This window comes from Scyliorhinus torazame, chromosome 11, assembly GCF_047496885.1.
Source record: "Scyliorhinus torazame isolate Kashiwa2021f chromosome 11, sScyTor2.1, whole genome shotgun sequence".
NCBI classification, from domain to species: Eukaryota; Metazoa; Chordata; class Chondrichthyes; order Carcharhiniformes; family Scyliorhinidae; genus Scyliorhinus; species Scyliorhinus torazame.
Genome location: NC_092717.1, coordinates 60,689,990 through 60,716,626, shown reverse-complemented (window position 1 = coordinate 60,716,626; position 26,637 = coordinate 60,689,990). Strand labels below are relative to the sequence as shown.

Genomic DNA, 26,637 nt, shown 5'->3' with positions numbered 1-26,637 from the left:
GTGAAGCTGACCCCATTACTGTGCCACTTGAATACCAGGATACCTAAAGCTCCCTTACATTTAAGAGCCGCCTAATATTAGTCACCAGGTGTCGCCCCTTAACAAACCCCGTCTGATCCTCCCCTATTACCCCTGGGACGCAATCCTCGATCCGTGTGGCCAGGATCTTTGCCAACAGTTTAGCATCCACATTTAATAAGGAGATTGGTCTGTATGACCTGCAGCTTTGCGGATCTTTGACCCGTTTCAAGATGAGAGAGATTGATGCCTGCGATAACGTGGGGGGAGCACTCCCAAATCCTTTGACTCATTAAATGCCTTTACCAGAAACGTCCCCAGAATTCCACCTGATGGAAATATTTCTAAGTGTGGTAGCGAGCAGGAACTTCCGTGAGCTTCCCAACGCTCAGCCCGGCGAGGCCGTCACCGATATCAAACGTTAATTGGTCCACTTAATGAGGATTCATGGGCTTCACGCCGCAAATGATGGTCCCGCTGACTGATTCGCCGGGACTGTGCCCCCCAACAAGGCTGAGCCTCTGGACCAGGTTTACCCAGAGCTGATGCAGTTGATAGGGTGCGGCTGTGATATTCAGAGGAGGTTGTCAATGACACTCCAGGAGGAGTCGCAGAGGCTAAGGGCGCAGGAGATAGTGCCAGTAATGCATGGCACCGAGCCAATACTGGGGGCGACCACAGTTGAAAGCCTGGTGCACGGCATCAGCAGCATGAGTGGAGGTGTCCAAGGCCTGGCTCAGTCAGTGACGTGATGGAGGCAGGCGAGGGCGGTAGTCTCAGTGTTGATGCAGCAGCCCAAAGCAAGCCAGGGGTAACAAGGAAGATGATCCATGTATATACAGACATATAAAGGGTTAATGACTACATCATAGAGTAATACAACCACTAGATGGCAGCACTAAATTCCTTTATAAATATGAGAACTCAAAGGATCTTGGGTCTCTTCGAACCAGGAGTGACTAGACAGCAGAGTGTTAGAGAGATTGATCATAGCATAGTTAGCACGTGTAGTTTAAAATAGTTAATACTTTGTTCTGAATTACTTGATCACTACTTAGAGTTCTGTAAGAGTGTACAAACTCAATATTAATCAATTCGTTATTCTATTAAATCTGTTTTGCTTTGAGTTAAAGATTGGTGGTTTCTTGAGAATCACACCATCAGACCATTCTGGAAAGATAAAGAAAAGAGTAACGATATATTACCATAGAGTAATAGAACAACCCACAACTCTGAAAGAATGAAATGGTTTAGTTAACAGTTTACAGATATATATATATATGTATATATGAGAAAGATAGTTTGAGAAAAGTGCCCTGACTTTAATCTAACTTCTACAAGTTGATAGCAATTCTTTCAGTTGATTTGCCACAACGTTGATTTTTAAAAGAAAACAGAAGTTGAACAAAATCCCTGTCTTGACCCCAATCAATGGAGTTGTGGTCTCTTTATTGGATGGGAACAGACGAGTGTTTAATAAGTACCGTACGTCTTTCAGGATACTGACTTAAAACAATCAAACCCTTCCTCCTCACGCTCCACCCCCCCGCCTCCCCATCCCAAACTCCCTTAACCACCCCCCCCCCCCCCCCCCCCCACACACATTCCATTCAAACAGCAGCTGGTTCCAATTAAGATTATCACAGGAACTACAAGAATGCTGCATCTGAATGCATTATGCAATTTATTTGTTAGCCAGACTCCATCCAGGCGAGAATGTTGAATGACGCTCATATCAAATTTTGAATTATAGTGTACACTGTTCAGTCTACATGTTATTACGTATCTTGTAAACTATTTTTCGTAAACACTTGGTTCGAAAGTTTCACTGTGGCTTATCCCTTTTTGCAAATAACTTTGCAACATAAAATTCCAACAAACCTTTTGCACAAACCACGTTGCTTATTGCACAGCATGATGTGATGGTTTATGTTTTGCCATAAAGGTCCATTTACTTGGAGGAGGCAACTTCCAGTGTGAACAAGGCTATGATGGGGGATTTAAGTTCAAGCTGGTAAAGGTTTACAAAGTCCTGAAACCGCACGCAGAATGTCTCTGACAGTGTGCTACAGCAAAACTGTGTGATTGTTCTTCAAATGGAAGAGGTGTAAAATAAAACTGTCAAATTAATTAGTGAAAAGTATGATTGTGTTGACATTTACAGCTACCTGTTGGTACCTGAGCACAGGGATGGATTTACAGTGAAACATCCCGTGCCCGAGCACGGCGCTCCCAAAGGCAGGCGGGCCCCAAAATGTAGTTTTGTTTCCTGCCGCTCAATCAGGTACCAACATATACTACCCAGAATTGAAAAGTCAATCACTATTCCCAATCAAACACAGATTGGGGTGGGTGGGGGGGCTGCATGTAGCCAAGCGTTTGCACAGTGATAAGCATCAGTATGGAATCAAGCTGAGAATCAGCCTATGATGCCCGATGGGAGCACAGGGACGTTTGGCATCTAACGTTTAGGAGTGCGAATCAGACAGCGTGTGAGCGGGAACAGCTGTCATATGGGTGGGGCTGGAATTTGAAGTGCAAGCTGAAAATCCCAGCCCGTGGCAGTGGGAACCAGGATTGCGGGCAATTAACCCCCCTCTATCTCATTCCTCCTCCTTCACTCCCCATCTCCTCCTTCTTTGAGTCCCCTTTCCCCCTCCTTCACTCACACACCCTTCTTCACCCCATTCCCCTTCCTTCTCCCGCCCATGCCCCCTCCTCACGCCCCATTCCCCTGTATCATAGTAAAACGCTGATTGCGTGGGAATGAGTGAGTGTGTGTGTGGGTGACCCATTTGTATCCAGGCTTCTTCAACAGTGATCTGATCCTGACAGTGGCCTCCACTTGAGTAGGTGCTCCCTGGCATTTTGGTGTAGTTGGTTACTGGAAGATTTTCAAGGGGCAACCGCCATTTTAGTAGGATGTGGCATACAGGAGTGCACCATCAGCTCACCAGGAGAGAGAAGCACATCCTGTATGTAAATCCCTCACTCTTAACACTGAGGCGAGGCCAAGCCAGTCCACTTTAGGCCTGCATTCCCTCAGGAAGAACAATGCATTCTGCTTTTTGATTAATGTCCATTCTTCCTTTGTGTTATCATCAGCAGGAGCAAATCAAGGCAATAGTCTCGATTATAGAATCTCAGCATGAGGACTGCGACCTCTTTAGGCTTCCAATCTAATAAATATTTTATAATGATCAAGACTTGGCTCATGCTGAGCCAAATTCTCTAAGAATACAGAGGTTTCTTTAGACCCCAGATGTTTTATCAATCACTTCATTCATCCTATTTGAAACATAACCACAATACCTAAAATTAGCTATGTACATTACTAAAACATTGATAATTGGTCAAAAATTAGGGTGTGTTATTTTATTCAGTAGATAACATGGCATGGAAAAGATAGTTAGGGATGCAGCAAGAATTCCTTCTTCAATCAAAATGTTAGGAAGTAATGGATTTTATCAGTAGCAGTACTTCTGGGATGAAATAAAGCTATTCACTAAGTAGTCAGGAAGTAAACTCAAAAATAAATATTTATGAAGTATAAAACAGTGGCAAGTTGGCATGTATAGTTATCAGGTATAGTTAACTCAAGCCATAACTGAATGCCAAAAATATATTATATTAAAAAAACTGATCAGGTAGCATTTTCATGGTCATGCTTTTTATAAGTTTGGTTAGTGGCCAGAAAAGCCACATATATCCTTTGAAAGATATAACACGGTGGTTGAGGAATAGGATATGGCTGAAATGTAACTATATATGTTTTGTATTCATTTTCACTATTGATGATGATGCAGTGGTAGATACAGATGCTTCAGACATTGACTTCTTGAATGTAAATCTATAAATGGCCTTAGCTTAGTTTGAGGCACTGAAGATTGATCAGGTTGCTGGACCTGATAACAATTAACCTCGAATATTGGAGAAAATCAGAGAAGTACTCTTTAAACCTTTAGTTTAGTTGACTAATTGTTCTTTGAAATCTGGACTAGTTTGAATTGACTAGAGAAAGGGCTTGATGCATGAATGCTTTCAGAACTGTGCCAAGCCCCATTTATTGTTGTCTAGATAGGAATGTATGAACAAGAGTAGACCTTCAGCCCTTTAGGTTTGTTCTGCCATGATGACTGATCTGTATCTTAACTCAATTTACCCAGTTCTGTTCCATAGTTTGTATGTAAAGCTCTGTAATTCATGTTTTTAAATAGGCTTGAATTACATAATTAGACTGTTGCTTAATGAATTTCTAGCTGTGCTAAAGACTAATGATTCATGGATTAAAATAAAATACCAATTGGCACTGATATTTTCCCTTACGAAGCACAGTTTACTGATGTTTGATACAATTATTAATACAAATGATTAATACAAATGAAAATAATGTAAAGACGATTGTGAAATTATACGGCCAACACATTTCCTTAGACCTCCTGCACCTCAAAATTTCCAACTGCATCATTGGTGACGGAGGGGAGGGAAAGCGGATGTGAGGGAGGTGGGGAGAAGGTGGGGAGGAAAGAGTATGCGCGTGGAGCGAGGGAAATAGAGTGTGTGTGTGAGGGGTAGAGGCAAGGGAGAGTGTGTGTGTGAGGGATGGGGGGAGATAGAGAGTGTGTGTGAGAGGTGGTTTTCGGGCTTCATACCCGGGGTGGGAGGGGGCTGCTGAAAATGAAGCTGAGCACAGGACCCCACGACCTGTAACTCTGCCTCTGCCTAAGCAATATTTTAGCTGTGGAACAACTAGTTGGCGATTGGTTCCCTGATACACTCTGAACCTCAACCACAAGATCGGTCAATTGATCCCAATGCCTCCCAGCAGCTAATTAAGGCTAAGGCTGCTACTGAAGAATTGGTACAAAAGTAAAGTTGCAGGGGTCAATGTGGTGGAAACTGGCATTATTGTGGATTGCAAGAAAATAAATGATGGCACAGCTATCTTTTGTAATCTTCATTCATTATGTAACACCACCTACAAGTGCGGGGTCGCACAATAGTTTCACCAGGGTATAAACTCAGTCAAATTGCCCAAGGTCATGAGTAAAGAAAAGTGGAAGAGAATCTCATTCATTTTGTCCCGGGTTCGGGCAGATCTGTTTACACGAACGTAACAGTTGAAATGCCGATACAACTGAAGTGCATCATTGGCAGAGGTCTTGGTGATTAATCAGCCATTCTTGTTATTCAACAGCGGCTGGCTTTTTTTTGTGAGTTGACTAAGGCATGAAGACCAGCACGGTTTCAGGCTTAAATCTCCTCCATGCCAATGAAGTTTGCTGATTGGAGCCAGGCTGGCAATAAGTGCACTCCAAATGTCCAATCAAGGACAGTACAGGGGAGTTTTGTTTTATAAACTTAGAGTACCCAATTAATTTTTTCCAATTAAGGGGCAATCTAGCTTGGCCAATCCACCTAACCTCCACACCTTTGGGTTGTGGGGGTGAAACCCACGCAAACACGGGGAGAATGTGCAAACTCCACACGGTCAGTGACCCAGAGCCGGGATCGAATCTGAGACCTCGGCGCCGTGAAGCAGCAGTGCTAACCACTGTGCCACCGTGCTGCCCCAGGGGAGTTTTTATTAAAGGTGATCCTACATTCCCATTGGGAAGCAGCACTTTCAAAGCTATAGCCTTACCTATGACCAGTTTTTCTTGCAAGCGCAATTCTACAGTGCAGGATCATGGAAGATCTACAATCTTTATGGAGAACATACAATACTGACAAACATTCTCCTGGACTCTGGATTAGAGCAAAGGGAAAGATTAATTTTTAAATTGCAGATTGCAGATGGGTCTCCTCCCTTTAGTGATGACACGTGAATAGATCGCAAGATACCTGAAGTAACTGGTCTTCATTACTGTAGTAAATTGAACACAGAATTTCAAACATGAGGAAATACCTTTAGAAGCAAAGGGGTTAACTTCTCAGTTCTTCTGGGTGTACATCAAAACTTTGATGGTCGAGCTACATAAATCTTGGAAGAATTATGTCATAACCATTGAAATTCTTTATCTGGATTTTCCACTGTTCTTTGTGAACATTACGATGGACAACTGAGATAAGATAACCCCAAGGAAATTCACTCCAAATAGGGTTTGTTTTAAAATACAGATTAGACCAGTACTTTGAACTCTGAGAAACACCTGCCCTTCTAATATAGTCATCAGTGTAAAGCTTTGGCCAGGTTAACCAACATAATAAAAAAATCAATATATACACCTGTAACTTCCTGTCTCCCCAGCGCCATTGGGGATACCCCAATGATTTGCTTGGGAATCGCCCTTGAAATTTCCCAGTTACGGTAACAGAAACGTTAACTTCCCCTGGACAATCGTGCTGCGCAGGGAACCATCCAATAAAGTGAATTCAATCGCTAACTTTGGGTGGTTCTGACAGTGATACACAAATAGTTTCTCTGAAAGAACCCTACACGGGGACGCCCACACACTCGCAACAATGCCCTCCCCCCCTCTCCAGTGATTTCACCCACACACCCCACCCAAGTAAGCACTGCACCCCAACAGTATTCCCCACCCATATGCAATTCTTCACGTGCCCCCTCCGATTTGACCCCACAACCCGACATCCCCCCGAACGCAACTGGACTTGACCCCCGTCCCACCCCAACCCCACAAACCTGACCCGAACCCCCCACCCAAACTAACCAAAGTCCCAGTCTACCCCTCCACCAACCCTGACCTGACCCGGCCTCCATCCACCCCCCAACCCACTCTCCATTCAAACCCAATTCCGCTGACCCAACATGCCCAACACCCTCTTACAGCCCCCAACCCCCAAAATGCCACACCGGTCCCATACCCTCAGCTTCTCCCGACATGAGCCCCTGCAATGTCTGACCCCACCCCCCGCCAATGACCGACCCCCCCCGCCATTTCCAACTCCCCGCCCCAAATGTCAGACACCCCATCCGATGTGCCCCCCTGTCCCACCCGCTGATGTCTCACTCCGTTCCCATGTCAGAACCCCCACGCCCCATCCATTTCTCCCAGGCCTGTTATTTTCAAAGGGACATTTAAACTTCACCGACCTTATGCAGCCAGTGCCATAAAAAAGGGGTGTGTCCTCCTTCGCTCTTTTACACTTCACCGCTGAGACCTGCTGCACTGCCTCAACCTCACGCAACCTGAGTCAGGCAGGTCGGGCGACACAGGTGCTTAAAAATTTGAGGTCAGATAATTGATAGAGAGAGGCAATCCGCTGCTGATTGCCCTCCAAGAAAGTTATTGCCCATGAATTGCTAACAGAAAAAGATTTTTGTATCATGACATGTTGTTTCACTTTTTTATGCAATTCCCTTTACAGCAGCATTCATAATCTGAGCAGACAGAGGCAGATGAAAAACATGTTTTGTCCTCTGTAACATGCCAAGTTAAGTCAGTACAGAAAGAATGTGCACAGTGGCACAGCACAATCCCACAAACAACCACAAAGCACGGCACACACGTTATGGTAGAAGTTAAAATGAGTGCAAGCTAAATGAGATGGGTAAGATGTACTTATGTATTGCACCCGAAAAGCAGCGCGACACGCAAGGTAGAAGCCGGGAGATTCCACGCCTCCCGTGGTCTAACGCAATCTTGCGAGATGTCGCAATATGAATCCCACCCATTGTGGGCGGGATCACTTTCTGGCAAATTTGCATATTAGAGTGAGACAGCTAGTCTCACACTAAAAGCATTCCCGAGATCTAACCAAGGCGTGAGATCTAACCCCCTCAACTTGGAGACGCGGGCAAATGATGTTCAGTGCTGGTCTCTACAAATGGGGACCAGTTGGAGCGGCACCCGTTAGGGTTTGCCAGGGGATCGGAGGCCCTAAGGTGCTTGCCCTCTGGGCAAGGTGGCATGTTGCTACTGGTGGTGCCACATGGGCACCCTATCACTGCCAGCCTGGCCCCTTAGCACTGCCAACCTGGCCCCCTGCTGCTGCTACCTGGGTGCCAGTCTGGCACTGCTAAGGTGCCCAGATGGCACTGCCAGCTGGAAAGGCCACTGCCATGGTGCCAGGCTGGCACTGCTAAGGTGCTAAGCTGCTTTATTTGTGCAGTGGGGATCGGGCTGGGGGGTGCACCTCCTCGGGGGGGGTGGGGGGGGTGGGGGGGGCACGGAACCTCTTATATGTCAGTTGGGGCTTGGGGGGGGGGGGGGGGGTGTCAGTCGGGGATTTGAGAGATCAGGACGCCAATCCGATCTGTCCCTGCACTGTGGGGTTCTGGAAAGCTCCTCAGTGCAGGGAACGGGGCTAAGTGCTGCCTCAGCCGTGCGTTCCCCATTGAGGCTCCCAATCTACCGGATGGGCATTAGGTATCATGGTGTTTCTTGGCGCACCGAGCGCTGGGAAACACCCATCTAATCTCGCGCTCCGGGACTCTATCCCCATTCGGGTAGATAGCGCTCGACATGTTCACAACATTTTTTCTACAAAGGAAGAAAATGACAAGCAATTGCAAGAAACATTGGAAGCAGTGTTCGTAAACGAACTTGACTTCACCTACAGAGAGACAGGTTTAAAAATGATAAGTTATTCATTCTTATATGATATATAACTGTAAATTAATTCACAGTTTGTTTCATGAGTTTCACAGTTCCAATGAGCTTATGCACTTTTGATGAACATTCATGCCTACTTTTAAGAATCTTGAAAGGCACCTGACCTCTGCAAAAGGACCCCTGACCTCGCGAATGGTATCCCAGGACTATAGCGACAAAGGGGTACCTTACCTCTCTAACAGGGTACACTGACTATCCAAATAAATCCAGAAGTTCAAAACTGCTCTTACCAGGTCTAATGTGTACACATCGGGCAGCTCCAGCGGCATCTTTCCCGCTGGCCAGAATGGAAGGATCCCAGGCCAGATTCTCTGCTTGGAACCTCATTAATTATCCACAGGCATGTTCTATTCCAAATCTCCTGGCTGGCCGACAGCTCATTCACCTGCCCAACGTCAGCTGGTGGATTTGAAGGGCCTGGCTCCATATTTAAACACCATCCAGCGCACTCATATCACTCTTCCAGCCCAGATGTCTTCACCAGACTGTGTAGGTCTGAGCAACACAGAGGGAAAAGACTTGCAGCCTCATAAAGAAGTCTGTTCCTCAATTCCACCACTCTCCCTCCAAGACTGCGAGGTGCCTATGCCCCACATGGACCCCTACCCATCTCATCTGATGTCTTCATGCATCCCCCTCCAGTAAATTATGTGTTATCCCTTTGATCCCCATGTTTGTGGGATTCACATGCAGCCTTGTCAGGGTCCAGCTTCCCTCCCCTCGTCTTCCCTTTGCCTTCCAATGTTCATCTTCTTCATCCACCTCCTTGACCCTCCGCCTGCCATTGTGAGACCTTGCCCTTACTCCAGGTCCTTGCACAGCTCTCCTTCCAGATTGCCCCCCTTGTCAGGCCACCAACCCTGGGCCTCACCTCGGACTCTAACCCGGTCGAACTTCAAACTATTGTGATGGCTGCATGTGTCCCGCAGTACAGTGCTGTCCAGATAGTCATTGGTGTGTGATACCAGGGGGAGGTACTCTGTACGCCCCAGCCACACTCGGTGACACAGGTGGGTTCATGGGTCCAGCAGCATGGTGCTGTTCATGAAGACAAGTTTGTTATGGAAATGGTGGGCAGGAATCGGTCTGTCCCGCAGAGTAGTGAATTCTAAGGGTAGCTGCCTCTGCGAAATGTGTATGCTTGAATCCAGAGCTGAGTCCTTTCCTGCCCCCACAAATGCCACATTTGGGACCAGAACATTTGGACTTGGGTACCTTCTGTACCTTCTGTCAATTTTCCACAACTGGAAATTGTCATGGTGAAAATCTAGCCCAAGGTAGTTAAAGGTGGACTAACGGGATGTTATGCCTATTACTTCCAGTTGCACATGGGCTATCAGTGAGTTATTGTGTTACAGTTAGCTATGAGAGGAATCTGACTGTTACTATTATTTATTGGTGTAAATTCAGTGAGTTATTATTAGTTATAGTAGGGATCAAAGTTCCTTCATCCTCTGGTTCCTCCACTGAAAACTGCACCTCCTTCATTGGTTCCCTTCATTTCCACCTTATTTTCTTCCCTCATGGTTGGCCACCTGTTTCTCTGAACTTCTTACCCAATAGCAGTTTGCACAAGAGCACGAGTGAAGACACTGAATATCACACACACACAACTTTTGTAAATGGTGTCATGTGATCAGATGCCGCATGATCAGGTTTCATGTGGTCAGAATGTCACATGCTTCAACCAGTGCATCAAATGTGAGTTTAAAGGTTCAAATTTTACTGCTGAACTGGATTCAAAGGGTCACACGGTGGCGCATTGTTTAGCACTGTTGCCTCACGGCACCGAGGACCCGGGTTCGATCCCGGCCCCAGGTCACTGTCCGTGTGGAGTTTGCACATTCTTTCCGTGTCTGCGTGGGTCTCACCCCCACAACCCAAAGATGTGCAGGGTAGGTGGATTGGCCATACTAAGTTGCCCCTTCGTTGGAAATTTAAAAAAATTAAAATAAACTGGATTCATCCCAAGCGCATGCTAACATAAAATGAGAGAAGGAATTGTAAAGGCACAATTCATTTATAGAAACATTTCGCTTAAATGATATTTGAATAAACCCAAATTATTAACAAAAGCACATCAGTTTTAACTATAGTTAATTCCTGACCCAGTTTCCTAGATGACACTAGTTTGAACTTCCTCAACACATTCTAGGCATATGACTGCTACAGAATCTAGTTTTTTTGGTCAGCTCTCGACAATATGAAAACTTGTTTCACTTACATACATTTAAGGAGGGTTACAGAAAATGTCACTGATTAGTTGCTGAGTTAGGGCATTTTTCTCTCGGTGCCTATATTTACATGTTTATTCAGTATCCATGGAATCCTTCTTCCAGAACTGAAACTGCAAATTGTTTTCAATTCTGCTTTTAATCAGCAGGGAGTAACCTCTTGACTCAACTTGTATTGGAAAGGTCAACCAAACCGAACTTAAATGCCTGAGGCGACCCAAAATGACCTGAACAGAGCAATTTTTGGGTGAAATACAAATACCCCAATTTAGTCCATCCTGACCCTTTCAATATAATGTGGCAGCAGGCATACTTATGGAGAGAAGAATGCGCAAAGCCCCTAATGAGAACAGGCTATTTGGTGCACTGAACCCAATTCTTGCACTGAATCACTTTTGCTATCAGATTTTGAACAATCCCAATGTAGTCACTTCTATATTTTGCTTGATAAATTATTCCAAACATTTATCGTTCTAAATGAGGGTTGCCAACTCTCCAGGATTGACCTGGAGTCTCCAGGAATTGAAAATTCATCGTCAAGACACAACTGCGAATCAGTCCTGCAGAAAAATCAAAGGAGCATCAAAAAGTAAACTGTATTTTGTTCATGTGAACAAATCTTTTCCTTACTTATAAAAGAGTCACATATATAAGGAAAAAAGATTGTTTGATTCAGGCAAGAATCATCCAATTGAGTAATGAGAGTTTGTTTCCCTTCTGATTGCTGGGGAAGTAATGGCAGGAGTGTCGGGGCAGGGGGTTGGAGGCAGGAGGTCACGTGATGAAATCTTCAGGAATATAGTCAAACAGAGTTGGCAACTTGACACTGACCCAGGATTTTAAATCCACCACTGACAAGGCATCCTGCTCTGTCAGTAATGATGCTATTAGGGCAGTGGGGCAGGCCTTCCACCTACCCTAGCAACCTGTGATTAATACCGAGTGATCTCTCCAGGGTCAATATTACTAACATTGCTACAGTGGGTTTTCCCACACACACTGAGGAAATAGCCACTTATGTGACGTCAGACACCAGTGGCAACTTAATGGGGCAGGCAACCAGGATAATACAAAAAAAGAGTGCTATTGCAAATAGAATGCTAAAATTTGCACATTTCTATTGTTCCCTTTCCAGTACAAAAGATTGTGCATTCAAGTCACTCTCCAGGATTTGAGCAGATAATCGAGATATCCCATATTAGTACTGAGAGAGTGACTCTACACCATTCTCCTCACTGTAATACTGCACCTCCCCTCCAGAAAATTACTCACAAGCTGGGTGGAGATAATCTACAGAATAGGTGGGTAACTGTCCAACCTACGCCACCTTCAATCCAAATCCAAAATTGCTCTAACCTCAGTAATGTAGTTTCAGTATACAGATGAAACACACAGGGTGGAAAAAAGCAAATTACTGCGGATGCTGGAATCTGAAACCAAAGAAAAAATGCTGGAAAATCTCGGTAGGTCTGGCAGCATCTGTAGGGAGAGAAAAGAGCTAATGTTTCGAGTACAGATGACCCTTTGTCAAAGGGTGGCAAAGTCAGTAACTAGGATACAAAGGTTTAAGGTGCGAGGGGGAAAATTTAGAGGAGATATCATAGATTGTAATTATCATAGAATTTACAGTGCAGAAGGAGGCCATTCAGCCCATCGAGTCTGCACCGGCTCTTGGAAAGAGCACCCCACCCAAGGTCAACACCTCCACCCTATCCCCATAACCCAGTAACCCCACTAAGGGCAATTTTGAACACTAAGGGCAATTTATAATGGCCAATCCACCTACCCTGCACATCTTTGGACTGTGGGAGGAAACCGGAGCACCCGGAGGAAACCCACGCACACACGGGGAGAACGTGCAGACTCCGCACAGACAGTGACCCAAGCCAGAAGTTTATTTTACACAGAGTGCCTGGAACTCGCTGCCGGGAGAGGTGGTGGAAGCAGATACAATGGTGATAAAAAAGAGGTATCTTGACGAATAAAAGAATAGGATGGGAATAGAGGGATACAGACCCCAGAAGTGCAGAAGATTTTAGTTTAGACAGGCATCATGATTGGCGCAGGCCTGGAGGACTGAAGGCCCTGTTCGTGTGTCATACTGTTCTTTGTTCTTTTGACACTGGTGTGTGTCCTTAGTCAGAAACCGAGCTCCAGGTCATTGCTGACACCTTCTTTGAAGCATATGAGAAAATGGGCTTTCACTAAACACCCAGAAAACTAAGGTCCTCTTCCAAACCATTCCCACATCAAAACACCACGCCCCATCGGTTAAGATCAACGCCGTGTTCCTGGAAAATGTAAACTATTTTCTGCATCTTGGGAGGTTCTCGGCAAAGGCAGACTTAGGCAATTAAGTTCATCATCGCTTCAATGTGCCAGCTCAGCCTTCATCTGACTGAGGAAAAGAGTATTTGAGGACCAGAATCAGAAATCCAACACTAAGGTCACAGTTGTCTGAGCAGCCGTGATCCCCAGACTCATATATGTACATCAGAGACGTGGACAACATAAAGCAGGGAGAGATGGTGGTGGAGTGGTAATGTCACTGAAATGGTAATTATAGTAATTATCTATAGTAATTAGCCTTGGTGGCTAATGCTCTGGAGACATCGGTTCAAATCTCACCACGGCAGCTGGCGGAATTTCAATTCAAATAATAAATCTGCAAGATAAAGATGCTGACCATGGAAGTATAATCGACTGTGGTACAAAGCCATCTAGTTTACCAATGCCCTTTAGGGAAGAAAATATGTCATTCTGATCTGGTCTGGCCTGCATGTGATTCCTGTACTTAACTGTCCACTTATTTCAAAGGCATTTAGGGATGGGTAATAAATGGGAACCTTGTCAGTGATATCTACATATCATTAAAGAATAAAGATAATGGGCACGATTCTCCATTTGGGAGACTATGGGCTGGATTCTCCGATCCCCGATGGCGAAATCGCGTTCGTCAACAGGGCGGAGAATCCCTGATGATCACCAAATCGGGGACGGCGCCTCTTTGGTGATGCTCTGCCTCCAGAAAGGTGACGTACTCTAGGAGTACGCCGCACGCTGTATCCACGGCCTCAGGACATTGCCTGATGCCCGCCCCGCGATGCTCCGTCCCCGACCGGCCAAGTTCCCGACGGCCTGGGACTCTCATCGTCTCACCCATTGTGAATTCTGCGTGGCGGCAGCGGATTCAGTCCAGCGGAATCCACCACAGTCGTGGGAGGGCCGATCCGCGGACGGGGGGGGGGGTCATCATTCGGGGCTGGGGGCACTGTGGGGGGCAGTCTGGGGCGCACTAGCCGGTCGAAGTGGGACTATTATTGTGGTCCGCGTCCGCGGGCTGTGTCCGCCAGGAAGCACAGCGCAGTCTTTACAGACTGCCGCCGTGCGCATGCGTGGCCACGGACCCGGAAATGCTCCGGGCCGTATCGGCAGCTAGAGCTGGGAGCTCTACGCGGCCTCCCTGCTAGCTCCTCCGCCCCCCCGGAGCAGGGAATCAGTGGTCGTTTTGTGCCAGTTTTCCTGGTGTAAACACCACCGTTTTCATGCTGGCATGGGGCCTTAGTCTCCCAAATGGAGAATCCAGCCCAATGTTCTCCCGCTGGAGCTGAATTGCACCAGTTTCATTCATCTCCCTTCATGCTTGAGTGGCTTTGAAGTACCCAGCTGTGAAATCAACCGTAATGTTTCTAAACATCAAGCTATGATTGACAGCTCCTCGACCACATCAAATCCAGTTAAGTGCTTTCTGTTAGTTTGTGTGGAAGCTATCAACCACAGCCGAGTGAAAGCAATTTCACAGAGAATGAAAGACTTGCCGATCAAAGATATGAAGGGGTTTAAACCTAGCTGACTGGTTTTCTCTTTCAAGGAATTGACAGCATCGCTGAGCAGAAACGGCGAGCAGAGACTTATAGCCAAGTTCCTCACACATGAGTACGGCCTCACCCAGGACCTTGGATTCATGTCGCATTACATTCACCCCCCCACCATCTGGCCTGGGCTTGTGAAATCCTACCAACTGGCCTGGCTTGAGACAATTCACACCTCTTTAACCTGTGATTGTCCCTCTCTCCAGTCACTCCATCTGGACGTGTAAAGACTTAATTACCTGCAAAGACTCGCATTCAAAGTATCATCTTGCATCTTTGACTTGTCCATATATATGTTTCTGAAACCCAACTCTTCATTCACCGCAGGAAGGAGCAGTGCTCCGAAAGCTAGTGATTCAAAACAAACCTGTTGGACTTTAACCTGGTGTTGTAAGACTTCTTACTGTGCTCAGCCCAGTCCAACGCCGGCATCTCCACATCAACTAATTGACAGGTGCTGCTTCCTCTGCCTGAGCCAGCAGGTGCAATGCAAAGGTGAGTTTTAAAGCAGTGATTTTTTTCACTGCCTCTGTCTGGACTGCTCTCTAGCTTCCAGGCACGGGTCTTACTTATGGGGGAGGTCTCTCTAATTAGGGGGTCTCTGGTGGGGAGGGCAGTGAGGAAGTCTGGTGGGGGTGGGTGGGTAGGTCTTGCATTGTGTGTGCGTGGGGGGGGGGGGGGTTGGCCCTCTGATGGACTTTGGAGCAACTCCTTTAAAGAATTACCACTTGACCCACTGCGAGGTCCACCACGTCAGGGTCACGTTTGTCAACATGTGCACCAATTCTCGCCCACATGATTCCTGACCCAGAGGACCAGAGAATCACACGGGTAAGGAGAATATGGTGCCCGGCTTGTTAATTGGATGCAAATGAGTCTTAATGATCCATTTGCAAGCTCTCGTTAACTCAGAACACAAACCTCTATCCCGACGCCAGCGGGGGACCGGTTCTTCGGAACGGGATCGGCACCAATCCAGGTTCTTGCCCGGATTCGCTGCCACATCGGGAACTCTGCGACCGGTGGCTGGCGGTGGAGAATCCATCCCAATAAAAAGCAGGCACTGCATACGTAAACACCTCAAAGCACTGCATAAGTACCACTGGTGATACCATCGCAAGATTCTCCAAATCCCACGGCAAGAAAGGCAGTCCAACAGCAGAAAACTCTCCCAAAGCAACCTGCCTTGCATCGAGGTGCTAATCATTTAAAACCAAATCCGCTGAACGGAATATGTCATCAGGCTGTCGGAAACCAAATTCCTGAAACAATTCTTCTGCTTGGAATTTGGTCATGGTAGGAACCTCCCAGGAGGACAACGGAAATGCTTTCGGGATGCGATCAAAGCATCCCTGAAGAGGTCAAACTGGCTCATGGGAGACCCTGGTTTGTAACCGACCAAATTCAGGAAGGCAATGAACACATCGAGAGGCTTCATCATGAATGAGAAGAGGCAAAGTTGAGGTGTCCAAGGGAGTGCACCTCCAAACAACCCATCTACCCAACCATTCAAGTACTACCTGCCCCAAATATGGCAGAGTGCACAAATCGCACATTGCCATTTCATAATCCATCAAACTCGTATGGAAGCAAGTCATCCTCGATCCCAAGGGCCTGCCTAAGAAGGAAGTGGGGAGGTGATGGTGTAGTGATACTGTCACTGGGCGAGTAATCCAGAGGCCCATGGTAATAATCTTGGGACCCAGGTTCGAATCCCGCCGCAGCAGGTGGTGAAATTTGAATTCAATAAAGGATTCTGGAATTAAAAATCTAATGATGACCATTGTCGATTGTCCTAAAAACCTACCTGCTTCACTAGTGTCCTTCAGAGGAAGAAACCTGCCATCCTTATCCTGCCTGGTGTACATGAGACTCCAAATCCACAGCAATGTGGTTGACTATTAAAAATTCTCTGAAATGGCCACGCAAGCCACTCAGTTCAAGGGCTATTAGGGATGGACCATAAATGCTGGCCCAGGCTGCAGCGCCCACACCAAATAAATGAATTTTAAAAAAACTGGGAGAGTTATGTATTTCAGATGAATTGTTAAAGCAAGGTCACCTGCCTCTCGGGAGAAATAAATCATTCCACTGCAATATTCAAGATGGAACACAGCAGATCTCTGTTCTGCTGGCCAATATTTGCTTGTCAGCAAAACAGAAAAAAAAAATTGAAGGCAAATAAACTGAAAACCACTAGTCATTTAATTAATTGATAAATCATACAGATCATAGAATTTACAATGCAGGAGGCCATTCGGCCCATCAAATCTGCACCGGCCCTTGGAAAGCGCATCCCACTTAAGCCCACGCCTCCACCCATAAACCTATAACTCAGTAACCCCACACTAAGGGCAATTTATCATAGCCAATCCACCTAACCTGCACACCTTTCGAATGTGGGAGGAAACCGGAGCACCCGGAGGAAACCCACGCAGACACAAGGAGAATCTGCAGACTCCGCACAGACAGCGACCCAAGCTGGGAATCGAACCTGGGACCCTGGAGCTGTGAAGCAACTGTGCTAACCACTGTGCTACCGTGCTGCCCCACGGATGATAGCATGTAGCACATTAAATAACCTTGCCCCCAAGCCCTTCAGCTGCGAGGTGTCCATGCCCTACTTGGACCTCGACCCACCTCATCTGGAGTCTTCCTGCATCTTCCTCCAGTAAGTGATGTCTTATCCCTTTGTCCCCCATGTTTGTGAGCTATTCATGCATTCATGCAGCTTTGTCAAGATCCAGCTTCCCTCCCCTCGGTCTTCCTTCTGCCTTCCATTGTTCACCTTCTTCATCCACCTCCTTGCTCCTCTGCCTCGAAACGTTTGCCAATTACCTGAAATCTGTGCCCTCTAATTCCTGACACTCATGCCATTAAAAATAGTTTGTCCATCTTTGCTTTATTAAAAATCTTTATAGTTTTAAACACCTCCGTTAAATCTCCATTTATTCTTTAATCCTACAAGGAGAAAATCCTCAACCTCCCCAATGTTTCCCCGAAACTTCCATCCTTCATCCCTGATATCATCCTCATAAATCTCCTCTGCACCCTCCCAAAGATTTAACATCCTTCTAACAAGTGATGCCAGCACTAGGCACAGAACTCAACCTGAGGCCTAACCAGTCATTTAGAAATGTTTGACACAACTTGTTTTTTTCTTATATGGGAACAATCATGAGTTAATAAACATTAACCAGCAGGAGCTTGGCAGTAGAGCAGTCAACCTAGACAACCTGACCCCGTATCAGAAAGAGTCATCATCTTTGTCATCATCAGTGTTCCTGCAACTGTCTGCAATGTCTTTATAAGACATGGGTTTAAACTCAGGTGTCGTCTTTCAAACTGTCCATGGTTGCTCTTTTAATAGGTGGAAAAGATTGAGATCCTGCAGACAGGCTTCAGCAACTGGGGAACCTATATGCAACCTATAGAGGCTGGAGAAGTTACATCTGGATAGAGCCTGGTCCAATGTCCGAAAAGGGTGGTTTGCGAGTGCTATTGGGGAGGGTAGAAGCTAACTTGGCGAGGGACAGGAACCAGAATGTAGCACTAGAAAAGAGATAGAAGGTGTATGAAAGACTGGGAGAGCCAGGTAGCACTAGAGTAATTATGAATGGATTAGGTGGGATAATCTAGTAAGAAGGAATGAAATAAGGTCTAAATTACGTTTACAGTGCATGAATATAAACAGATGAAGCACAGTAAATAAGTTTGTTGAAGTGCAGGCACAAACAGCCTGCACATATATTGATTATGATGTTATGGTGCTAAGGGGACCTGGCTCAAAAAATGGCCCAACTGGTTACGAAACATTCCTGGACACAGATTGTGAAGGAAAGATAGGGAAAGGGAAAAGGAGAAAAGGTGGAGGTATTGAGTAAGAAGAATGTCACAGTGCTGGAGAAAGGGGACATCTCTCAGAGGCTGCAAACAATAGGGATAACATTTGGGTTAATAATATAGGCCACTAACTAGTGGGAAAGATATAGGGGAGCAAAGTTGAAGGCAGATTAGAGAGAGATGCAAAAACTATAGATATGGGAAACATCTGAGAAAACAAAAATCTTTTTTTTTTTAAACAAAACTGGTGTTCCTACCAACCTAGAAAAGGTTAAACAAACCATTAAAATATCAATGCAGATTTTTTTTGACACCTCTTAAACTTGTGCAAATAAACATTGAAACATTGACAAAAGTGAACATGGAAAAAACAAGTTATAAAAATAAATTCATAGACCATAAGACCATAAGACATAGGAGCGGAAGTAAGGCCATTCGGCCCATCGAGTCCACTCCACCATTCAATCATGGCTGATTTCAACTCCATTTACCCGCTCTCTCTCCATAGCCCTTAATTCCTCGAGAAATCAAGAATTTATCAACTTCTGTCTTAAAGACACTCAACGTCCCGGCCTCCACCGCCCTCTGTGGCAATGAATTCCACAGACCCACCACTCTCTGGCTGAAGAAATTTCTCCTCATCTCTGTTCTAAAGTGACTCCCTTTTATTCTAAGGCTGTGCCCCCGGGTCCTAGTCACCCCTGCTAATGGAAACAACTTCCTACATCCACCCTATCTAAGCCATTCATTATCTTGTAACATATCTTGTAGAAGCACAGCTAACATTTCTCTGCACTGGTAGAAATAAAAATATTCACATAATCCTTCTATAAGGGCTCTCAATCAAGTCTCATTATGTATGCTAAACAGTACACTCGATGTACAGAACCAATGAGCTCTATTGTAATTGTGGCCATTTGGGAACTACTTTAAAAAAACACCCACTCATAATTTTCTTTAAAAAGAACTGCTGCGACTACATCCTTATACAAGTGTTAATCCAACAGACCTTTAAAGTGTCTATAACAGGACCTATAAGTATTTTATACCTCGTTATTTTGTCCAAATAAACATTAAGCTATTGACACAATAGATCATAAACAAAAATAGCATATTACCAAATCACTGCTCACCTTTTGACATTTTAATTAAATCTAAGCAAAGTTAACTTGTCCAAAATGTTACTGCCTTCTTCCTGTGCACTAATGCATTTTTGCTTCTACATCACTGGTGGTCGGTAAGCTTCTAGAATCGATAAATCTTGATAAAATTAATAGTCATGAGATGACATGGTCAAAGGTGAAGAAAGGGGCCATCTGGGATGGGCTAGGTACAGAGTGGAATTAAAGGGGCAGGAGTTAAGTGGGGAAGATGACGGACGGTCGAGGCGCATTGGAGGCGCAAGCCTCCGGTAAGGTTGGTAACGTGGAACGTCCGGGGACTGAATGGGCCGGTTAAAAGGTCACAGGTGTTCGCGCACCTCAGGAGCTTGAAAGCGGGGGTTGTCTTTTTGCAGGAGACACACCTCCATGTGAAGGACCAGGTTAGGTTAAGGAAGGGGTGGTCAGGCAGGTTTTTTACTCGAGGTTTGATTACGGCAGCATGGTAGCATTGTGGATAGCACAATTGCTTCACAGCTCCAGGGTCCCAGGTTCGATTCCGGCTTGGGTCACTGTCTGTGCGGAGTCTGCACGTCCTCCCCGTGTGTGTGTGGGTTTCCTCCGGGTGCTCCGGTTTCCTCCCACAGTCCAAAGATGTGCAGGTTAGGTGGATTGGCCATGCTAAATTGCCCTCAGTGTCCAAAATTGCCCTTGGTGTTGGGTGGGGTTACTGGGTTATGGGGATAGGGTGGAGGTGTTGACCATGGGTAGGGTGCTCTTTCCAAGAACCGGGGCTGACTCGATGGGCCGAATGGCCTCCTTCTGCACTGTAAATTCTATGATAATCTATGAAATCGAGGGGTGTGGCGATTTTAATGAGCAATAAAATGGGATTCGTGAATGCGAAGGAGGTGAGGGATCCAGGTGGGAGATATGTGATTGTGAGTGGGGTATTGGAGGGGCACCGGTCGTGTTGGCAAATGTGTATGCCCCAAATTGGGATGATGTGGGTTTTATGAGGGGGTTGCTGGCAGCAATCCCGGATTTGGCCACGTACCAGTTGATCATGGGAGGAGATTTTAACTGTGTCCTGGAGCCGAGGGTGGATAGTTCAAGCCCCACGTCGATGGGTAGGGTACGAATGGCTAGGGAGCTGGGGGGGTTTATGGAGAAGATGTGTATGGTGGATCCATGGTGCTTTCAGAACCCAGGGGGAAGGGAGTATTCCTTCTTTTCACACGTCTATAAGGTGTATTCGAGGATTGATTACTTTGTAGTGAGTCGGGAGATTTTGATCGGGGTGGAGGCGGCAGAGTATGCTGGGATAGATACCTCGGACCATGCACCCCACTGGCTGGATATTCCGTTCAGTAGGGGATGAGAGCAGAGGCCGGGGTGGAGGTTTGACTCGGGGTTGTTGGCGGATGGAGGTTTTTGTGATAAGGTGCGGTTGGCGATTAGGGATTATGTGGAGTTCAATCAGAATGGGGAGGTGTCGGCGGGCATTTTTTAGGAGGCACTGAAGGCAGTGTTCCGGGGAGAAATTCTCTCATTTACGGTTCATGCAAATATGGAAAGGAGGGCGGAACATGACCGTCTAGTGAGCGAGATAGTGGAGGTGGACAGGGAATATTCGAGGGTGCCCACCGCGGAGGGATTTGCGAGGAGGAAAAAATTGCAGGGGCAATTTGACAGGCTGACAATAGGGAGGGCGGTAGGGCAACTGCGTAGGGCAAGAGGGGGGCAATACGAGTATGGGGAGAAGGCGAGCCGCATGCTGGCGCACCAGCAGCGGAGGCAGGCAGCGTCCAGGGAAATATTGAAGATCCGGACTAGTGATGTGGCCAGGGAAGATAAATGAGGTATTTAGAGAGTATTACCAGGGACTTTATGAGGCAGACCCAGGAGGAGAGGAGGGGGACATGGGGTGGTTTCTGGATGAGCTGCAATTTCCCAGGTGGAGGAAGCAAAGGGGCAGGCGTATGAGGAGCCCCTGGGGCTGGGGAGGTGCTGGATAGTATCAGGGGTATGAAGTCGGGGAAGGCCCCTGGGCCAGATGGGTACCCGGCAGAATTTTATAAGGACTTTGCGGTGGACCTGGCACCACATCTGTTTAATGAAGCACTGGAGAAGGGGGAGTTGCCGGAGACGATGAAGCAGCCAATAATCACACTAATCCCCAAAAAAGGGAAGGATCCGGTGGAATGTGGGTCATATAGACCCATATCACTATTGAACATGGATGTGGAAGTATTGGCTAAGTTGTTGGCGGGTAGGATGGAGGATTGTGTCCCGGGGGTGGTTGCAGAAGATCAACCAGGCTTCGTGAAGGGCAGGCAGCTCGCGAGTAATATAAGACGGCTGTTGAATGTGGTGATGAATCCGTCGAGAGCTCTGGTATCGGAGGTGCTGGTGTCCGTGGACGCGGAGAAAGCATTTGATCGGGTGGCGTGGCGGTATTTGTTCGAAGTTTAGGGAAGGTTTGGGTTTGGGCCGAGATTTGTGGCACAGGTGCGGTTGCTGTATGTGGCGCCAAGAGCGAGGGTGAGGAAGAATGATATGAGCTCACGAAGCTTTGACTTACACAGGGGTACGAGGCAAGGGTGCCCGCTGTCGCCGCTGCTGTTTGCGCTGGCCATAGAGCCATTGGCGATGGCTCTCAGGGGGTCGGCAGAGTGGCAGGGGATAATGAGGGGACAGAGGGAGCATCGGGTGTCACTCTATGGAGAGAGAGCAGGTAAATGGAGTTGAAATCAGCCATGATTGAATGGTGGAGTGGACCCGATGGGCCGAATGGCCTTACTTCCGCTCCTATGTCTTCTGGTCTTATGGTCTATGCTGATGACCTCTTGCTGTATGTTTCGGATCCATTGGAGAGTATGGGAAGGATTATAGGCCTGTTAGGGAGATTTGGAGGGTTCTCGGGATACAAGCTGAATGTAGGGAACTTAACGAAGCTGGTGGAGGAGACCAGGGAGGATCTTAAGAGGTGGGATACACTGCACTTAACGTCGGCGGGGCGGGTCCAAGTGGTGAAAATGAATATTCTGCCGAGGTTCTTGTTTATCTTTTGGACACGTGGGTTTTTAAACACAAAACACTGTTTATTCCATGAACTCAACTTAACATCTTAAATAAACCTTGGATCTCTTTTTTTTTAATCCCCCCCTCCCTCCCTCTTACCCCCCCCTCCCTCTTATCCCCCTTATCCCCCCTCTCATCTCCCCCTCCCCCCTCTTATCTCCCCCCTCCCCCTCTTATACCCCCCTCTTATCCCCCCTCCCCCCCTTATCCCCCCAAACCCCCCTCTTATCCCCCCCAACCCCCCCTCTTATCCCCCCCTAACACCCCCCTCTTATCCACCCCCCTTATCCACACACCTCCCCCCTTTTCCTCACTCCTCCCCCCTCCACACTCCTCCCCCTCCACACTCCTCTCCCCCCCTCCACACTCCTCTCCCCCCTCCACACTCCTCTCCCCCCTCCACACTCCTCTCTCCCCCCCTCCACACCACACTCCTCTCCCCCCCTCCACACCACACTCCTCTCCCCCCTCCACAATCCTCTCCCCCCTCCACACTCCTCTCCCCCCCTCCACACTCCTCTCCCCCCTCCACACTCCTCTCCCCCCCCCCACACTCCTCTCCCCCCCTCCACACTCCTCTCCCCCCCTCCACACTCCTCTCCCCCCCTCCACACTCCCCCCCTTCCACACTACTCCCCCCCTTCCACACTCCTCCCCCCCTTCCACACTCCTCCCACCCCCCCTTCCACACTAGTGATGGTACCTAAACCAGATGGTACCCAACGGTTGTGTGTGGACTATAGAAAGGTGAATGCAGTTACAAGAATGGACTCTTATCCTGGCCCACCATTGAAGGATTGCATGGAGAAAGTGGGACAATCTGCTTTTATTTCCAACTTCCAGAAATGGAAAGAACATTTAAAACATCGTATGGAGTTCTTCGACCAACTTCAGGAGGCGGGTTTGGTGATGTACCTAGCAAAAAGTGAATGTGGAGAAGCCCGAATCACTTTCCTTGCAGAGTTTCCGTCATCCTCAAGACAAAGGGAAATAATGCGATTTCTTAGCATGAGTGGATTTGATCGAACAGCTGTGCAAATGTTTTGTGGCATGATTACTCCACTGATGGAATTGCTGAAGAATCGTTAAAAAAAATTCAATGGACAGCGGACTTTCAACAGGCATTTGACTGCCTGAAAGCTGTGATCACCAATGTTCCTGTATTGGAGAATTGCAAGGGAGTCTGTGGTCAGATTGAACTAAAGTATCTGATTCTAAAGAGAAATGCCGAGGAGTAGAGGAATGGATGGATGGTGCAGAGACTTTGTTCAAAGAGGCTGTCAATCGAGAAGGATTTCGGTTGGAGGAAGAAGAATAAAGAAAAATGGACTATATTATTATACCTGTTTGCATGTGTTGTTTTTTGTAAAAAACGAGAAGGTATATTTACTGTGTACATTTGTACATTTCTCAGTGGATGGTGCAAAAGTGAAAAATGAAACCATCTTGAAGTTGATGGTTTATTTTTTTTTCTTGGGGGGGGGGGGGGGAGGTGTCATGCGAGAGTGCCTTTAAGAACTGGATGTTTAAGTAATGTGCCTTTAAGAAAACAGTGATGTCATTGAGTGGGTGGAGCTCAGCTCAGGTCAGCCATTTTGCAGCTTTTTATTTTCAGTTTAAAAAAAGTGTCTGGCTGGTTTTGCTGAGAGCAGTTTAAAAGTGCCTGGCTGTTTTGCTGGAGCTGAAGTCAAACAAGCTAATGTATCTCTGCCATTCTACAGAAAATATATATATCCTTTAACCTGATGTGATACTGTTTAAAGGTGTTCAGTCTCTTGGAAGTTTGAAGGAACATTTTAAGGAGTTTTCTGAGTTATCTTTGAAGTAAGGGGTGTTAAGAGATCCAATGTTTATTTAAGATGTTAAGTTGAGTTCATGGAATAAACAGTGTTTTGTGTTTAAAAACCCACGTGTCCATAATTGTAATCCCACACCTAGGGAAAAAGCCGGGTGCTAGGAAAAGCAACAAATCCATTAAAGGGAGAGATTGGTTGAACTACATGATACATTTTAGGGTTCTGAAAACGCCTCGTCCATAACAATACCAAAAGCCCTTTTTCGGAAAGTTGACACAATCATCTCTGACTTTGTATGGGGGGGAAAGGTGCCGAGGGTGGGGAGGACCCTGCTACAGAGGCAGAGGCAAGCGGGGGGATTGGCGTTGCCAAGCTTGCTTCATTATTATTGGGTGGCGAATGTGGACAAGGTGCGGCGGTGGTGGAAAAGAGAAGGGGTAGAGTGGGTTAAGATGGAGGAGGAATCTTGTAAGGGGTCTAGTTTGAGGGCTATGGTGACGGCAGCATTGCCAATGGCTCCGAGAAGGTATTCAGGGAGCCCAGTGGTGCAGTCCATGGTGAAGATATGGAATCAGCTGAGGAGGCATTTTAGGGTGGAAGGGATGTCGGTGCTAACGCCGCTGTGCGAGAATCATGGGTTTGAGCCGGGGGGGGGATGGATAGTGTATACAGGAGGTGGAGGAAGTGGGGCTGGTCAAGGTGAGGGATTTGTATTTGGAGGAGTGGTTCGCCAGTCTGGAGGGCCTAAGGGAGAGGGTAGAGCTGCCGAGGGGTAGTGAGTTCAGGTGTCTACAGGTTCTGGACTTTGCATGAAAGATCTGGAAGGGGTTCCCTACATTGCCGGGACACATCCTGCTGAAGCAACTGCTGCTTCCGGATGTGGAAGGGGAGGGAAGAATTGGGGATATATATTCAGAGGAGCCGGAGCTCACGGAAAGGAGGAATGTCTTGGCCTTCACCTCTGATTGCACGGTGACGAATTTTGCTGGAGTGGCGGTCGGCAACGCCACCGGGGGGTAGTAGCATGTTTGGGTGACCTGTATGACTTCCTGCGGTTAGAAAAGATAAAGTATGAGTTAAGGGGCTCAGCAGGGGAGTTTGAGAAAAGGTGGGGGATGTTTGTGACCGTGTTTGAGGAGCTGTTCGTTGCAGGGGGGTGAGTGGTGGGTGATGGGGAGGGGGGGTGAAAAAGGAGAAACGTCTGTACAAACTGTATAGTTTATTGTTGAGAAGAATGTTTCCCGGGGTGTTTATTTGCTGTAAGCTACTTTGATACAAGTTTGAATAAAATGCGTTTTTTAAAAAAAATTAATAGTCACATGGGCACATGCAGTTAATTGAGGAAAGTCGGTCGGATTTGTTAAGTACAAATCTCATGTTTAATTAACTTACTTGATTCTTTGATGATGTAACAGAGAGGGCTGATGAGGATAATGCTGTTGATGTGGTGTACATGGACTTCCAAAAGGCACTTGATAAAGCACCACACAACAGACTTATGATCAAAGTTAAAGCCCATGGAATAAAAGGTTCACAAGCAATATGGATATGAAAGTAACTGAATGACAGCAAATAGAAAGTAAATATGTTTTTCAGGCTGGAGGAACGTTTGTATTGCCATTTCCAAGAGTGTGTTGGAACCCTTGCTCCGGCTGATATATATTTATGCCCGAGCGGATTATATGAAACTTAGAAGCATTGTGAACTGTGAGGAGGATAGTATAAAACTTGAATAGGACATGGAATGGGCAGCCAAGTGGCAGATGAAACTCAATGGGTAGAAATGTGAAATGATTAATTTTGGTATGAATAACAGAGAAAATACAAAATAAAGGTTACAACTCTGAAGGCGATGCAGGAGCAGAGAGACTTGGGTGTATGTGTGTCTAAGTTATTGAAACTGGCAGAACAGGTTCTCTGCGTGTAATTTCTTCTGCCTGCTCATTTCATCAATCTTCCTATTTCCTCCTGCAGTCCCTTTCCACATTGTTTACTACAACCCTAACTTTCGTGTCCTTGAAATGTTGAAATTAAACAGAGGTCATTTTAACAGAGATCAAAGAGTCATGGGCCGGATTACTCCAGTCATTGGGATTCTCTTTTCCCGCTGG

The 26,637-nt window shown here is 46.6% G+C and overlaps 1 protein-coding gene across 1 annotated transcript in view; it reads right to left on the bottom strand.

The window, feature by feature from the left end:
• The window catches only part of itga9 (integrin, alpha 9), a 936,771-nt gene that overhangs the window by 240,118 nt on the left and 670,016 nt on the right, over positions 1–26,637 (bottom strand). The window lies entirely within an intron of this gene.